The sequence below is a fragment of the Pezoporus wallicus genome, unplaced genomic scaffold (assembly GCF_028554395.1).
Source record: "Pezoporus wallicus isolate ANWC-B61680 ecotype Strahan unplaced genomic scaffold, APGP_CSIRO_Pwel_v1 contig_2348, whole genome shotgun sequence".
NCBI classification, from domain to species: Eukaryota; Metazoa; Chordata; class Aves; order Psittaciformes; family Psittacidae; genus Pezoporus; species Pezoporus wallicus.
In genome coordinates this window covers 215,704-233,002 of record NW_026636985.1, presented here as the reverse complement: position 1 = coordinate 233,002, position 17,299 = coordinate 215,704, and the positions used below count along the sequence as shown (strand labels likewise).

Genomic DNA, 17,299 nt, shown 5'->3' with positions numbered 1-17,299 from the left:
CTGTCTCTGCCATCATCCCGTCCTGGGCGCTCAGGATGTCCTTACAGTGCATGCAGCATGCCCTGCCAGCTCCCTGCATCCGCAGCCACACCACTGAGCTCCTTCCCAGTTCCACCTGCACCCAGCCATACCCTTGTTTCGCACCCAGCTGCCAACAGGACCTTGGGATGTCAGAGGAGGAGGAAACCCCATGAGGAAGAGGCAGATGGAGAGCGGCCAGGAGAGCCGCGACGCTGGGGCAGGGAGCGCGGTGGGACCCGGCTGGCGCGTGAGCGGCGGCTCAGGCAGCTCTAATTGCCTGTGCAGAGCTTGTGTTGCTGCGCCGGGGCTGCCTCACGTGTCAGCTGCTAATTTGTTGCTGTTTGTTTGTACATGACAGTAATGTGTTTACCTCATTAGGGGATGTCAAAGTTCCCCAAATCCGGAGCTGGGAGATTACGGATTTCCTCTGCTGACACGCGGAGGAAGCAGCAGATGAAGGAGCTGGGTTTTGGCAGTGGGGCTGAAGGCAGCAGAGCAGGAGGGTGGGTTTAACCCTTGGAGCCTGAGGAGGACTCGCCGCTGCTTGCTCCCAAGTGTAGAGCCTATGTATCACAGTGTGGCAGTTAAATACCCTTGGATACCACAGCAAGGACTGTGATGTAAAACCTGGAAAAGCTCTTAAAGCAAGGGCAGGAGGAAGAACGGGCATATAAAGAGAGGGGATTAGAAAACAGGCACTATACATCACACTCAGCTGCTCCAACCACAACCAGGCCCGCATGCAGCTACTCATTGAGCGGTGTCTTCCCATTAATTATGATTAAACTACCCTACAGTTAGTTGTTCCTGTTGCTCCAGTTCTAGTCTTGGCTGTAATTATCCTGACGGTAGAGGAGTTACTCCAGAGAGCCTTTTCTTCGCTCTCTGATGATGTGTTTGAATCTAAGCAGGATTTGTAGCTCTCTACTGTGTGCTGTGGTTCCTGTCACTAAACGGAGGGACAGTTGGGCTGGACCACATCCAGCACCCCTCATGCTGCAGGGCCTTGGGAGCTGAGACCAGCTGAGCTCTTGGTGAGCTGGTCTCCCCTCTTCAGTGGCATTCATACCTCATCTACAGGATTGCTCTGAGAACTGATCAGTTAGATTCGTGCTGATTGTTCGGAACCTCCCAGAGGCTCCTGCTGCCTGTGTTTTCTGCCAGTGCGTCACATTACCCACCTTACATGGGAATGAATTCCTAGGACACTGTCCAAACTGACAGGAGGAGCAGGAAATGCCTCCTGCGAGGGCAGAAGGAAGGTGTTAGGAAATTAAAGGAGCAATTCAAGAGCTGCATCTTCTTCTTCCACTGTAAGAGGATGCAGTAGTCATGTCCCACTCCCAGGTCCTCAACTCACCAAGCCAGGCCGTATTTTCTCAGGCCCTGATGTGCTTCTAAAGCCCACAGCATCCATGCCAAGGATGCTGTCCTGCGTCCCACAGCGTGGCTGCAGCCCCTGGGAGGAGGCTGAGCTGGGGATGGGAGAAGAAGGGTTGTTGTTAGCTGGATTGGGGTCACTTGCAGCACATGCTGGGAATTCCTCAGCCGCTGGTATCTCTGACAGACACAAGGAGTATCTCAGGGAAGATCTCAGCCATCAGCTTGACAGGGGCGGCTGGTTCCACTTCCTGTGAGACATAACTCCAGCACCACATTTGACTCTGCTGATCAGATAGGAGCCGCATTACAAGGCAATATTGTGGTTTCCCTTAATGTCCTGCCAAACTACATTTATCTTCTCATTCCTTCCCCACCCTTCCCGAGAATGCCTGCTCAGGTCAGTGTGGAGAGAAAGCCTTCCTTGTGAGGAGGAGGATGGAGCCCTAATGCAGGCTCTGGGTTGATAAGCATGTTTTATATTAGTCAGGAATGAGGCAGAATAACTTAATTAGAGGTACTCGAACTGATTCACTGTACAGAGGTCTTGACCTACAAGGGTGCATGTAAGAACATTAGAAAGCTGGAACAGTGGTTGTAAAATGCTGGAAGGCTTCTATTTCCAAAACCATCAAAAATGGCTAAAAGAAAAGGTAGTGTTTTGAGTATGTAGATCTATGTTGAGGAGCAGGACAGTGCGATTGAGTTGGCTGTTTGAGTTTTGGAATGATGCTTTAATTCCAGCTCTGCTGATAGAGGGTTCTCCGCCAGCTCCCAGCCTGGGACTTGGGGTGGCTGAGTAGTGTAAGATAGAGCAGCAAACTCCTAGGTGAGATGTGGAAGGAGGGCTTCCATCAGCTTCTGGAGTAGAGGAATGGTTGTGCTTGGCACTTGGGAAAGGTGAAGGACCCATGCAGGTAAAGGACGTGATAGGAATAGCTGAGTCTGCCTTTTTTTATCTCTTAAAATGAGTAAGGAATTGCAGCAGTTTGTTCATGTGCCTCAGCAGTGTTGCGAAGGTCTGCTCACAGTCATCCCGAATCATCTCGGTGTAGAGGAGACACTAAGTAAACAGCAACAGCCACATCAGACCCTGAGCAGCACCAGCCAAAAATATTGCTGTGGCAGTTCCAAGTGCCATCAAGCATATGGCTAGTAAGGGCACTTTGTCATTTCTGCCTAGCAGGACTGAAATCCTGTGCCGTCAGCTTCCATCTGCATCTCTGTCAGTGGAGGGAGGCTTCCATCAGACAACCTCTGTAGGTACCCAGGGAAAAAAAGCTTCCCATTTTCTCTAGGAATTGGTAAAAAGGCTGGGCTGTGATGTTGGCCAAAGCATCAAGCTGCAATTAGTAACAGCAGGTTTATAATGCGCTTGCAGCCAGAAAACGTTGTGACCATGGAGAGGTAGATTTAGCTCTGAAGGATTACATACAGGCTTATGCTGATTTTAATTATACATAAAATCAGGTACAAACACACACATACATCTGGATGTGTGGAGGCACAAACACACACGCAGCCATTATTACCCCTCAGTACCTTTATACAGCTGCATTCATGCCTAAGAACCCGGGTCAAGCGCATTTGTGGGTACACATCAAACCAGTCCAGGTGTGAATGGAGGAGAAAGGGAAGAAAGCTGTAAAGGAAACGTATTGACACCTCCCAGCTTCCTTCTATCTGCTCCAGAGATCTCTTTGCTTTCAAAATTACTTCTTGCCACAGTGCTATAGGGCTTGCAGGGCTTGTTGGGTTCCAATATCCATCTTCAGAAGGCCACAGTCAGCAAGAGGGATAAAGGAGGGGGGAGCCCCGAAATTCCTGATCGTATTTTTCCATTCACTTGATCCATAGCCGAGGCCTCCACCTGCAGAAATCTTCAACCATCACATTTCTCCTGCGCCGGCCGATAACTGAAGATAATTGTTTCATCCACTTTGTCAAGCTGAAATGAAAAGAGGGCAAAGCAAAATGATGCCATCGTAAATCATCGGGCTGAGACAGCAAAAAAAGGACAAGATAGTGACTTCATTAAGGGTTATGTATTGTGTCATTAAGTTGGCAGGGGTCACCTTTCATGTCACACAGCAGCCCCATGATGCATTGCTGGCTCCTCTTTCCAATAAAATTAAATGTACATGTAAAACTGATTAGGCCACGTTTGCTGCAGCCCAAGGCAAGGGAACTGCGCGGGAATAATTGATACAGGATCACGACTGATTTGTAATGGCAGCGATTCCTCTTCCTGGTCATTTCTTTGCTGACCTTGCCCATTAAAATAAGCCCAGCTGCCTGGAAAAGAGACACTCCTTCCACCCCTTCCCTCCCCCTGCCCCAGCCGCTTGCCTGGAATTCATTTCCTCACTTGCTTGCCTTGGGATTTCTCAGTCAGCATTACTGCAGGCTGCCGACCTGCCTCTGGCGCAGGGTAGGAGCAGGGGTAGCCCTTGGTGTCTCCTCGGTGTCACTGGTGACACCATCCTCATGTGCTGTCGTCCCCCATTCCTGGTTTTGCTGGCTGACGATGGATCATCATCCGCCTCTAAGCCTCCGCTCCCTTGTCCTGCTGTAGGGCAGGCAATGCTCTCGCTTATGGAAGCATCCCAGTGCACAGGTCTGGCAGGGGTTTGGGACTGGTTTGTGGCAAGACTTCGTTAGGGCTATCAGAACGTCTTCAAGACAGGATGGTGTTACCTTCTGATGGCCTGAAATGTGGGAGCAAGTATGTTCTGTCAGCACCAAACTGCAGTTCTGCACTGCCCTCTTTGCCATCCCCATGCTCTGTGTGTGATGTACAGCTCTGAAATGGGAGGCTGGCAGATGGATGAGATAGGAGGGAAATGTGGGCTCATGTAAATCCCTGTTAGAGGTTATTGCAGGCCACAGGGCCACTTACCATCTGAGATTGGAGCACCTGAGACCCCTCCCTGTCAGTAAGAGTACCTGAATGTGTCCCCTCTGAAACCTCTGTGCACTGTCTCAGAGGTGTTGGAATTCTGGAGGGATGCAGAGGCCAAAGCTGGCTCCATCACGCAGCTGTTTGGTCCTCGGATGCCCTTTATTTCTCCTTCTCTTCTCCTTCAGCATCTCTCTAATAACCTGGGGCCCACAGCGGTGCTCGGTGTTTGCAGGAGGCCTCCCTGGTGCGCCGTCCATCACCGTGCCCGAGTAACCACAGCAGATTTACACTCCTGCTGTTTACAGCACTTTCCCAGGTAAGGTTAGAGAATATGAGACCAGGCCAGGGATGAAAGTGGAGGCAGTCACTGAGATCTCAACTTGTGCTTGCACTGCCCTTCAGGGAGTTTGAAAGAGGAAAAGTGTGACTCCCACCCAATACACAGCACCAGGTCTAGAGAAGTGTTCAATGTGGGTGCCTTCCAGAGGGATTATTTATCCACTTAGGGCTAAATATGTGTTTACATGATCTGATGGAGTGGAACTCTTACTTGCAACAACTGAGCCTCATTCTTGATGCCTTTTGGCCAAGACTTTTTTAAGTGGCTGCTGGATTTGGGGCACTCCATTTAAGGGAGGGCCTGAAAGAGCACAGTCACTAAACTTGGCTGGAAAACTGCATGGCTGCTAAGATCCTTCGAGGTAGATGATTCAGAGAGTGGATTCCTCCCTCTGGTCACAAAGTAGTGATGGAAATCCCAGCCCTGGTCCAGGATAAATCTTCACTCTGTGCATTGCTCTATGCAGTGAGACCAGGTAGTTCCAGCTGAGGACCTGACCCACAGCACAGATCCAGGTGTGAGCTTTCAAAGAGCTGAGCCTCTGCAGACATCTCTGAGATGAGCCCAGGCAGGTTCAAAGCTCTCCTTGCTCCTGCTTCCTTCACACCCAGATAGGCCAGGGAAGCTCAGAGCAGTCAGGCAATGGGATGGATTGAACCGAGCACTCGCAGTAATGGCACTGGAAGAAAGCAGAATAAATAAGGAACTTTGGATCCCTTTTGCAATGAAAAACTATTAGAGAGACAGAACCAGTAAAACAAACACAATTTCATGTGTCAATGCAAGACGTATGGACTAGAAATACATATAGGGAGAGACGGAGCGTGCACAAAAGAGAGAATGCAAAAGCCTTATAAATGGTGAAGTGAGAACCACTCATTTCCCATGCAATAACTAACACGATGTGGAACAAAGGAGCTGAGGCCTTCTCGCCGTAAACAACCCAGGAAAACACAAAGATTTTCTGGGGCACAGATGGCTGATGCTTTGATTTTATTTTTCTTTGCTAGACGTTTGACAGCCAAATTCAGTCATTTGTGAACAACGTGGTCATAAAAATGAGTAATAATGATGGCAGGTATCTTACTTCTCTTTTAATGGGCTCTAGAGTGATACTGAGGAGCTGCTCCAACCCTTGGGGATGGAGAAGAGGTAAGATGCTATGGCCAGATCCTCAGTGGTTGTTTCACAAGCAGCAGAATTACACCAGTTTACTCTTGCTGTGGGTTGGGCCTGTTGGTTTTCTGCAGCACTGGCTCCAGACTCTGCATGGAAGCTGTCCTCAGCTGCACTGTTTCAAATGGGATTGCAAAATGCTGTTGCTGACACAGCTATCAGCGTAGCGTTACCAGGGCAGGCGGAGGGGTGGGCTCTCAGAGATAGATGTTATCAGCTTGTGCACTCTTTTCCCCTCATTAATTCTTTTAGCTGTATCAAAGTGGAGCAGAGGGGTTCCCAGCAACCAGAAAGAGTTGGGCACTCCTTTACCAGCCTTGATTACTTGTTTCGGACTCTTTGCTGGTTGATTTTCAGAGGGGTAAAGCTACATCTGCAAGGGACACGCTGCCAGGAACTGCAAGGGGCTCCAGCCATCTCTGCAGCAGAGCGTTGCTCTGTTTTCACCCACAGGCTCACTATAAAACCTGAGTGAATCCAATAGATTCCCTGTACTTCTTTTATTGCTTTGAGATCCTTAGATTAGGGAAACACTAAGATTGTTTTCAGAGCAAAAAGTGTGTGTGTGTGCATGTGTGTACCTTGTTATTGTTAAAGATACTAATTCTGGTTATAGAGGAGCAACATGGACTCTAAATATAGAGAACATAAACCAGGAATACAAACTCCATTCTCAGCAATGTAAATTTTAATGAGATTATGTATAATCCTTCTATTGACTCTTCTGCCAGGGAAGCACAAAAGAATGAGGTTTGTCTGCATCCACCTCCCTTATAGCTGAGCATTTTGGCCTTATGTTTAGGAATCCTCCCAAAATCACCTGGCCAGAGGTTGCTCTGGCTGGAGGAAAGTGCATCCAAGGGGTGACTTTGCCTGGAATCAAAGGATTAGGTGGCTTGGAACTTGTTAGGGACATCCTAAAATACACAGGCCAGTGCTGCACATCCGCTATTCAGTGACGTGCTATTAGATGATATTTAAAACTAAAGCTGGCTCTGACAGTGAGATTTACCAGGCTGGAAAGCTCCCTGAAGTGAACCAAGAGCAGGAGTTTCAGCTGCTTTGCTGAAGATGGAAATGAACTACTTTGCAAACATCAAGGCAAGAACCCAAAGACACTCTCAGAAGTCCTGGTTTAAGGGCTTGACCTGCTCCCAGGCACCAAGCCTAGTGGTTTCCCCACACTCCTGCAGTCCTTTCCCTGGCCTCAGTGAGCCATGCCAGGGCTTCGTATTGTCCTTGCAGAAACCTCTCCACCACTGAGTAAGTGCTCCTTCGACTGAGCCAAGCACACTGATGCACAGAATTATGTTCCATCCACACCTCTGACCTTGTAGCATTTAGAAAAGACATCTTCATAGATGAATACAAGCCCGGAGGGAGGCCAGGCATGGTGAGAAAGAGCAAAGCACATTTCTGCCACATTCTCACTCGTGTTCTCTTGGCGGTCTCTCCTGCCGGTTGTTCTCTTTAACTGCCGTTTGTAACTGAGCCAGAAGACAAGGAGGAGCAAAAATGGGGGGGCTTATTAAGTGGATCAAATGTTAAGGTAACATTATGTGCCGTGCTACGTTCTGCAGGCCGGTGAGGACAAGGTATTATTCAAACGGTAGCCAGAGATGGCTTTGATGAGTTCAATTACTGCTTTTTTTCCATGGGCCTCTAAGATTCAGGGCTCTTTAGTTCAGGAGAGGTTGTTGCAACAAGGCTTTTCTACCATCCTTCCCTGAGCAGGTGAAAGGAAAGAGGAATGCTCCACTTTTGAGTCCTAATAAAGACTTACCCAGCCTAAAGATGCTGGCAGCTCCTCTTTGCTTCTTTGGTACATGAGGATCTTGGGATGTGGCAGCTCCACCAGCAGCATATTCCTCTCATTCACTGCTCAGCCGTAGGCTAACTGCAGATTGAAAACCATCTCCAGCAGCTCCTGCTCGCCAGGGTGTTCCTTCCCCATCTCACTGTGCACCCTGCTCTGGATGCCCCTTGCAGGGTGTCTGCTGGAGCATCAAGATGGTCCCAGTTAGTGATGCAAAGAGCAAGGCTGTGCAGGGATGTGCCTGTGCTCAGCGGTGCAATGCTTGTGCAGGGGGGGGTCCTTAGAAATCGCAGGGTATTTAATTCTCGAGGTGCCAGGGAGCACCAGGCACCAGCTTATTGGAAGCAGGAGGGGAAGATTAAATGATCCCTGCTCCCCATGTCAGGAAGCAGATATCCCCACAGAGAGATCCACAGGATGCCACAATGCCTCCATTTACCTCTCCCCAGTTCATGCCACAGAGTCAGGCTGCTGAGCTCTGATCCCGGCGTGATTTTTCTTCATGTCTTTATATAGATGAGTTAACTCAGAACCTTTCCAACATAAGCATGTTTTTCTGTTCCTTCATCCTGACCTTGGCATTTTCTTTCTCCACTCCAAGTTCTCTGCTGTCCTCTGGCCAGCTTTGCCTCTCATTTGTCAATGTTATTATTGAATTTTCAAATGCCAGTAGTGCACATAAATCAATGGCTGCCTTCTCCCCAGTGGCAGATCCCTGCCACGTGTGGTCATTCATTGTTTTTAATAAGTCCTCCTCTCCTTTCACCCATTTATAAAAATGCATCTTGTTCCCCTGCTGCCGTCCATCATTCCCTGAGTCCAGCTATTTGTTGCCCCTGAGTGCTTATTCATCAACGTTTTCAAAAGCAAAATCACTCTTCGCCTCCTGCTCTTATTGTGCCATCAATCTCCACTGGGGATCAATAAACCTCCTTTTTGCAGTTTTTCCCCCCATCGCCCTGTGCTGCTTTTGCCCAAAGTCTTCCCTTTGGATTTACATTTGTAACTGAGCAGCAGAAGCAGGACAACGACAGCGCCGACGAGGACGTTCCCATTTGCTGCCAGTGTGGCTCAGCATCCCTCACCTCACTTGGGCACCCCAAGAATCGGGTACTCATCTCGTTTCTGCATTGGCCCCAGGGGTTGTAAATAGGGAGAAGATGACCCGTGGCCATGCAGCTCTTGCAGACATCAGCCCTGGGTCAATATTACTCTTCTAAACATCATTTGAATGAAAAATACCTCTCCACCAAGAGCTGCCATTTCCATTGGAAAGTCTTTTTGGTTGTTTTGCAGTAACCACAAACAAACCTAAAGAAAAAAAAACCACCTTTTTTTAAAGTTTTCTCTTTCAGATAGACACTGAAAAGGCTGACATGGATTTTGGGAACTGCTTCCAAGAAAACAGACTATTTTATTTTTTGACCAGAAATGTTTTCCAAAGCTGAATATTTTCACGACTTTTGGGGGAAAAAAAAAAAAAAAAAGGCTGCATGTTTCAGTTATCAGCTTTATCTTTTCTTTGAAATGCTTCAAAAACAACCACCTCGGAAGCTGAAAAGAATCCCAGCAAAAGTCATCAGCATCTAAAGCCTCCCAAGTTATCCCACGGCAGGAACAGGACTTTCTGACTCACTGTAATCCTAACAGCCCGTATCGAGCATGTAAGGACTCAGGGTTCAGGCACCACGGAGTGGCTGAGGTTGGAAGGGATCTCTGGAGGTCACCTCGTCCAATGCACGGGCCCTGTCCCATTGGCTTTGGAATATCACCAAGGACTCCAGCCTCAGGGGGCAACCTGTGCCAGTGTTCAGTCCTGCTTCCAGTGAAAGAAGTGTTTCCTGATGTTCAGGTGGTGCCTCCTGTGTTTAGGGCCCGTTACTTCTTGTCCTGGACCTCAAAGCCTCTGAAAAGAGCCTGGCTCCATCTTCTGTGCACCCTCCATTCGGGTATTTATACACATTAATAAGATCTCCCCTGAGCCTTCTCTTCTCCAGGCTAAAGAGTCCCAGCCCATCCTCATCCTCATCCTGCTCCAGTTCCTGGATCATCTTCATGGTCCTTTGTTGGACTCTTTCCAGTATGTCCACATCTCTCTTGTACTGGGGAGCCCAGAACTGGACACCCCACTCCTGATGTGGCCTCACCAGTGCTGAGCAGAGGGAAGGATCACACCCCTCATCCTGCTGGCAGTGCTTTGCCTGGTGCAGTGCAGGATACCACCAACCACCTTTGTGACAAGGGCATGTTGCTGGCTCATTGCTGCCTACCAGGACCCCAAGTCCTTTCCTCAAAGCTGCTTTCCAGCCGGTTGGCCCCCAGCATATCCCAGTGCACGGGGTTGCTCCTCCCTGGGTGCAGGACTTTGCATTCCCAACCCATTTCTTTCTGGGCCTGGCCTCATTCACCCTTTCCTAATGGGATGGGGGAAGCGCCAGCCCCAGATCTTCCCATCAGCAGATGGAAACATGTGCCAAGGCAATAAATTCAGGCCACAATCACTAACATTTTGTGGTTTGACACTTAATTGATTAACTAATTTGAGGCAACAAGATTTAGTGGAGCTGTAGATGAGTGTCGAAGGGATAATTAGGGCTCAGCTCCCATTTCCAACCATCGTGGCAGCTGCAGTCCGGAGCCCGCAGGACCAGCGGAAGGGCTCTCGCTTCGCAGCTGATAGCAAAGGTTTCTGGAAGAGGTTCTCTATGGCTCAGCACCCGGGGATTGCAGCGGAAAGGTCAGGCACTGACTTATCAGCATAGACAAAATCCCTTCCTATAATGTATGTGTTTATTCTCAAATTAAATATATTAATGTATTATTTGTTCTTAAAATGTCATTCAATAGATAGTGGGCTTAGGTTTCCTGGCAGACCTTTGAAGCTTAAAGAGTAATGTAATAATAGCACATTAATCCATAAGCTACACAGGCTTCTCCCAGCAGACCCCAAACTCCAGAACTGGCTCCGAAGCACTGAATTTGCTGCATCTGTTTCTAGGAATTTCTGTCTAACAATAGTGGACTTGTTGGAGCCTGCTCTGCCAGTCCCAGCATGAAATGCTGCTTTTCTCCCCCCATCTGTTCAGCATTAACATTTGGGCACCTGTACATGGGGTTTCTGGGGGCAGAGGCAGGTGTCCGTTCCTCTGCTGATGCTCTGCTAACACAGGGTGGGCTAAGACAGGCACCAAATCGCCTTCTGCGTGTCCCTGCTGAGAGCAGGTCTTTGGAGCCAAGGTTCGGTTTGGGCCAAGCCCCAGTTTAAGCTGGAGGAAATGCTGCATTTGGACTTTTCCCCAGGCTGAATTCTTGGCACAAGCAAATCATCGCTTGGAAAACAACACACAAAAAAAAAGAAGTCTTGAAAGAATGTCTCCATCTTTTCCTCCAAATCATCCATCCATCTATCTGTTTGTCTGTCTAGAGATGATAGCTTGATAGCTATCTAAATGCCAAACCTGATGTTTTGGAGAGCTTGGAATCCGTCTCTGAACTGCACTGATTTTAATTCTGCAAGTCTTAATACTTGATTGACAAACACAGAGAAACAATCCATCACAGTTGCCTTATCTAAAAACTGTAACCTTTTTTCTGTTTATGGAACACGCACATGTGGAACATGTTTTTCTCTTACTCCCTCTTCGTTCCAGTTTATTCAGCGTGCTTTCATTTCACACCGGGGTTGCTGGCTCTTCATGACACACCTTTCACCTCGGATTCCTGGAAAACATGGGTGGCAAACAAGCCATGCCTGTGTGTGAAAACAGGTTTGGGAAAAGAGATCTTGGAAGTAGCCCAGCTTTAAGGAAAGGTTGCACATTCTGCCCTTACCTCCCCAAACATCAGAGGCTGCCCATGGAGGTAGGCACTAACCAGGGCTTCCTTTGAAGCCTGCATTGAGCCATGGCTCAAGGATGAGGAATCTGAGCACTCACTCCAGCATCCTCAGGAGGGATCGTGGCGTTTTGCATTGGTGCCCCATGGCCAGCCTGGGTTTGGTCTGTGATCAGAGCTTCTAGGTGCAGCAATAATTACCCTGCTCCTCTTCTGCCCCTTTAAGATAAATGTGAATCTTCTGCTGTCTCAGGCAAGCTTGGTGGGCTGCCAGCGCTGCGAGGATATCCAACACAAGCTGATGTTGAGATATGCTTACCACTGTGGATGTTATCACCAGGAGTGTTGGCAATTATTAAATTACAGTTATTGCCATAATGATAGTAAAAGCAGCGTTTGTTAATTGCTAAGGCAAATGAACATCTTTTGCAATTCCTCATCTGGGGAGAAGCTTCACAGACTGGTGATGCTGGAAGAGTCAGCAGCCCCGCGGGGAGCCGAGCTGGGAAGGATCCATGCAGTTCACTCCGCTGCAGCCCTGGTTTCATCCCAACCCCACCCAGAGCAACTCCTCTGCTCTGCAGAGGAGGGATTCAGCCCTGCTTGCAAACGGCAAATAGGAAAATAAATAGCTGCATAAATGAGTTTGGCAGGAGGGGAATTCCTCCCCCCTCAGCTTCCCAGAACTTCCTTTCCTTCCCATCCCGCTGGCAGAGCAGACCCAGGGCTCACCATGTCAGATAAGCACCTCCCAAGCTCTTTGCTCCCCACAACGTGGCACCGTTCCCCTTGGAGAGCAGGGGAGGATTTCCTGGTGTAACCCTGGATCACAGAGCCAGAAAGGTCACTGAGAGAACATGCTGGGATCCTTCTCTTCAGCTCTTGTAATGGTATTAGCAATGACTGTTTCTTACTCAATCATACTCCCAAAGGATTTTCAATAAACTTTTTATGTGCCATAACTGTTACATTAAATAAAGCTGAAAGTATTGAGTAAACTGACTGTAAATCACTTTAGATGCCTTGGAATTACATTAAGTGTGAGAATTATGGATCTTTTGCTGGTCGCAGAAACAGGGAGACGACAGAGCCAGAAATTCCCGTGCTGCCAACCCTCCTGAAGATCTTTTGTCATGGTTTTCCTATGCCATACAACAGGCTTCTCCTGGAAATGGCTTGTTCAGGGACGTGGTGGGCCCGAGTGCCATCCCTGTGCTGCAGGATCCTGGGGTGCTGGTGGCTCTTTTCCCTTCCTATCAAGCTGAGTTGGTTTTCTCAACCTGGAAATGGGAATTAAATGCTGGGGTAAGGTTACTGTTAGCAGGGCTGACCAGGCTGTGAGTTTTATTGCATCAAGAGTGAGTTTGTGTTGGTAGCCTGACAGCCAATACTTCTTCAATACAAATATGTGTTTTGATATAAATAAATGCCGAGGAAAGATCCCTGTCTCTCCTCCTTGGGCACCCCAGAGTTAGCTTAAACGTGTGTTACATTTAATACCCTGCAGAGAGACACAATTGAATAAAAGCAGCCACAAAAGTGCCCTGCACTGCAGAATAAATGATTTCCTCCTTTTCCATGTTTCCCCCTTCACACAACGTCCCGCTTGCAGTTAGTTCACTCTCAGGGACTGGGACCTAAGGCAGGCTCTGGGACGTGCACCAGAAGCTTTGGAGCAAAGGTGGAGCAAAAGAGGGAGAATGGGGTCTGAGCATCTCTGTTAGGAGGAGCGATTGTGGGAGCTGGGCTGAGAGGGGATGTAATCAATGCATACACGTATCTCAAAGGTGGGTGCCAGGAGGATGGTGCCAGACTCTCTTCAGTGGTGCCCAGAGACAGGACAAGGAGCAGTGGCCTTAACCTAAACCATAAGAGGTTCTTCCTCGTGAGGAAGAGCTTTGCATTGAGGGTGGCAGCACACTGAAACAGGCTGCCCAAGGAGGGTCATGGAGTCTGCTGGCGACTCCGACTCCTGCACACCAGCATCCTGATGAGGAAATAGTTAGGAGAAGGCTCCCAGGGGGAAAACCTTCTGGTTTGCTGCTCTTGTAAATCAGCTGAATTCAGCATGTCACGAGCACGTCTTACAACGCACGAGACAATGCCCCGAGTTCTGTAGTGCAGAAGCACATTAACCTCTGTGTAATCTTGCGGGCTCGGACAAAAGCTGCCTGTTCCCAACGTGGGGCTGCTGGAATTGCTTGCCATGTGGGGAAATGATCCGGAGCTGTGTGAAGATAAGAAGAAATGGCTAAAGGCAAATCACCTGGGTTTGATTATGCTTGCCCTAAAAATAATTAGCTTGGCCTATGAAATCATACTGGTTTGTGTTAGCAGGAAACTGTAACCTATATATTGTAGCCTGCTTTCTGGAGAGCTGATCTTTGTGCTTGTGTTGATGGGTCTGGTTTTTTTCCCCCTTTTATTATTTTCTATCTTAGCTACAGTGAAAGACAAATGAACAAGCTCCCACTGCTCTGAATAGCAGCAAGGCGACTGCTTGCCAGCCTCTGAAACCTGGTATTGTCCCTCCCGGAGTCAGAACTTGACCTTAAGAACATTCCTGCCGGTTTCTCCGAGGGACCATGTCCCTGTGCTGCTGCAGAAGCCTGTTTGCCACAGGTAATGCTTTTGACTTGGGATTATGGGTTGTGGATTTGCCACCAGGCATAAAAATTCCCCACCTCATCTGAGATGAAACAGCTTTGCATGGGAGCAGACTGGTGGGGTTTTTCCATTTGCTGTATCTGTCTGAGAGCACAGAAATACCAAGGTCAGAACAGAAAGCAGGAACTAAACCACCAGCTGCAAACGAAATTACAGGTTTGCTGGTCTAAGTGCTGGCTCCCCCCAGGTTGGTGTGAATTGCAGGTGAGCAGAACCTCTGCAGAGTGTTTGTGCGCACAGTGTTGGTGACCCCAAGCATTAAAGCCCTGAGTCAGCTTTCTGAAAATCATGTGTTTGGACTCAAATAATAAGGTACTACAGCAGTAGGAATAGGGGGCTGTGGTTGCTTGAAGCCTTGAGGGAGTTCTCAAGCTTTGCTCTGCTGCTTTCTTCTCTGTGACGTTCCTCGGTGTGTTTTTACCTGAGTGCATTGATGGTGGCCGTGGCCCATTGTATGCCCACAGAGCCCCTTATGTGTGTCTGGTCCTCTCCCTGCAGCCAAAGTAGGGAGAAAGGATCCTCCCCAGGCCCCTGTAGCTTCCTTGCATGGTTCTGCAGCAAGAAAACCTCTCCCCCCACAAGCAGCATGTACCTAAGAAGCATCGTCCCTATCCAAGCTGGGTGGTGAGCATCTCCTAGGGTGCCATGCGTCCAGGACAGAGGAGCCTCAAACAATGCCAGAACAAACCCCTCTGTTTAAGTGCTTCCCAGAGTGCTAAATGGAGCTTCTGGTGGCAAGTAGCACCACTCTGTCTGACCATCTATATCTCATCAATACCATCACCTGTTGGTCTCAATGCAGTTGTATTCCTCCAGCAGTTTCATTTCCTCGTGTTTGTTGTACTCCTTGTGGAATCATGGAAAGATGCTTTTTCATGGCTCAGCTGACAGTTTATGTTGTGTTGTTATGTGCTTTCTCTGTGGAGAAGAGGAAGGGAAGAATGGCTGCTGCCTTAGAAAAGCTGAATGGTTAAATATAGACCTTTTGTGTGCTTAAGCAGCTTCCCCAGCCAAAAAGTAGCATGCTCAGAGCATCTCCCAGGTCCTGGAACTGCAACAGGGTATTTCTGTGTGATGAAAATGTGTGGGTATTAACGCTGGTCTTCTCTTCTGATAATGCATCTGAAGGCTGGACGGTTTGAGTGCTGTTCCTCACTCCACTGCTCATGGCATTCAAGGTGAAGGAGGTGAAATACCACATTGACTTGTTCTCTCAGGTCATGTAGTGGTTTCTACCCTGAGTGATTAATACCACTTTGCAATGTGACAACCATGTTTTGGTTTGGTTTATTTACTTTTGATTACTTGTGATAAGTACCCAGCTGGCTGCCAGGCAGGATGAGCTCCTTGCTGAGGGTCAAGTTCATCCCCATAGCAAACAGCATGTTCATAGGTATTCCCTTCAGAGCCAGGTCAGGGATTGGTTGTAACTCAGCGCTGGCTGCAGTCTGGCTGCTCTTCAGATGTGGTGTGAACTGCTGGGGTTATTGGGTGCTAAGAAGTTGTAAACCTCTGGCCATTTGTAAGCCTTTTAGATGTCAGTTCTGACCCTATTTGTTACTGTCCCAAATTAACCCACCTGTGGATCAATACTGATTGGGAGGGGGGTGTCTGTTGGGCTGTTTCCTATTGGCAGTACTGTGAGTGTTGAGGATGGGAAATTGGAACCAATGGGTTCTTCCAAAACAAAGTCAGATCCCATTGATTTGGGGTTGTTCACTGTATATTTCATTTGTAGTTGAACTGAAGCTCCCCCTACAGCAACCGGTAAGCACCCCTTTGAAAGGGCTGGTACACTGGGCTGGTTCACACGGAGTGGACATGAGAATCTCCACCTGAGTTTTAAAGCATCCATCCCATAAGAAAGGCACCCACTGCTGACAGCTTCATCCTAAGAATCCTGTTTGCTTTGTCCAGCCACTTTCTGTGCTTCCTTCTAAAGGTCAGGGAGAGTCATAAAAACCTCTTTTCCCCATTATTACGCATTGAAAACAATAGATTCCTTTCTGCATTCACTTGGGCTGGGTTTATTAGCCTAAGAGGTGAACTGCTGTAGCAATTAGTCATTCCAGCAGTATTCCCTAGAAAAACAGGAATATGCCACTCTCATTTGGGTTTGTGTTTAAAATAAAACACAAAAAGCCTAGTGAACATGGGGGGAAAGCCAAGGCAGCAACCCTTCAAGGCATGAACATGGGCTGTTGTTTTTACCTTTGCCTAGTCCCAGGGTGACCTGAAATCTCACCTCTGCCTGGGTCTGGGGCAGAACATGCTCTCAACAAACTTTGTGGGGTAGCAGAGACTGCAGTAAACGCCTGATATGATGATTTGACCTTAAACTTTAAGCCCCTGCTTCTTAGTTCTACAAAATCAGGCCAGAATACCTCAAGGATCCAAACCTTCCTGAAGATCACTGCTGCATCCTTTGCATTAAAAGATGGTTGACATATGAGCTCAGTAGGGAGAGCATCCAGCATCCTGGGGCAGTCTAACTGAACTGCAGCTCCCTGTGTGTTTGAGACCCATGAAGGACCAAGAAACCCTAAAATTGGCCTGAATCTAGACCCAAACTCCACAGCTCATTGCTATGAGAATAGGAAAAAGAAACCCAGAGATCTCTTCTGCTGAGCTGCTGACGAGCAGTTTTTAGGCTTTGCAGTGGCAGCTCACTGTTTGTTACTCTCTTCCTCAGTGGGATGCAGTAAGGAACTTGCATAACAGATCATCCCCTCCTCCATCCCGTGCCAGCCCATGTGCTGTTTGTGGTTCTGCGCAGCTGGATTGCTGGTGAGATGCTGCCGCATGGTGAGAAACTAGTTGGTGTTGCTAACTTGAGTCAGATCTGCTCTGAAGCAGAGATGTTTTGGAGACGTATCTTTCAACAGGAGATAGCAAGATTGATTGGGAGCTGGTAGGCCTGTTCCCCTGCACTATTCAATGCCTCTCCGAGCTCCAAAGCTCCAGAAACAATGCTAGCCTAGAAACTAGCAAGGGAATCCCTTTCCCTGCTGATTATGTGTTTTTTTTCTGCAGTAAAACATTGCAAGAGAGGCACTGAGTTATATAAACCACAGCAGTGCTTGGTCCTTACAGCCCTCAGTGACTTGGAGGCACTAAAGGCAATGTGATGGAGTTTCCACGCTCTGATTTGTATTATTAAATA

The 17,299-nt window shown here is 48.2% G+C and overlaps 1 protein-coding gene and 1 long non-coding RNA gene across 4 annotated transcripts in view; one reads left to right on the top strand and one right to left on the bottom strand.

The window, feature by feature from the left end:
• The window catches only part of RAB11FIP1 (RAB11 family interacting protein 1), a 399,061-nt gene that overhangs the window by 181,513 nt on the left and 200,249 nt on the right, over positions 1–17,299 (bottom strand). The gene's annotated exons all lie outside the window — the stretch shown is intronic.
• The window catches only part of LOC130595616 (uncharacterized), a 96,192-nt gene that overhangs the window by 33,143 nt on the left and 45,750 nt on the right, over positions 1–17,299 (top strand). For both annotated transcript variants that reach the window (XR_008971352.1, XR_008971353.1), the window contains exon 2: positions 13,911–14,091. This is a non-coding gene — a long non-coding RNA (uncharacterized LOC130595616). The remainder of the gene's footprint in view (positions 1–13,910; positions 14,092–17,299) is intronic.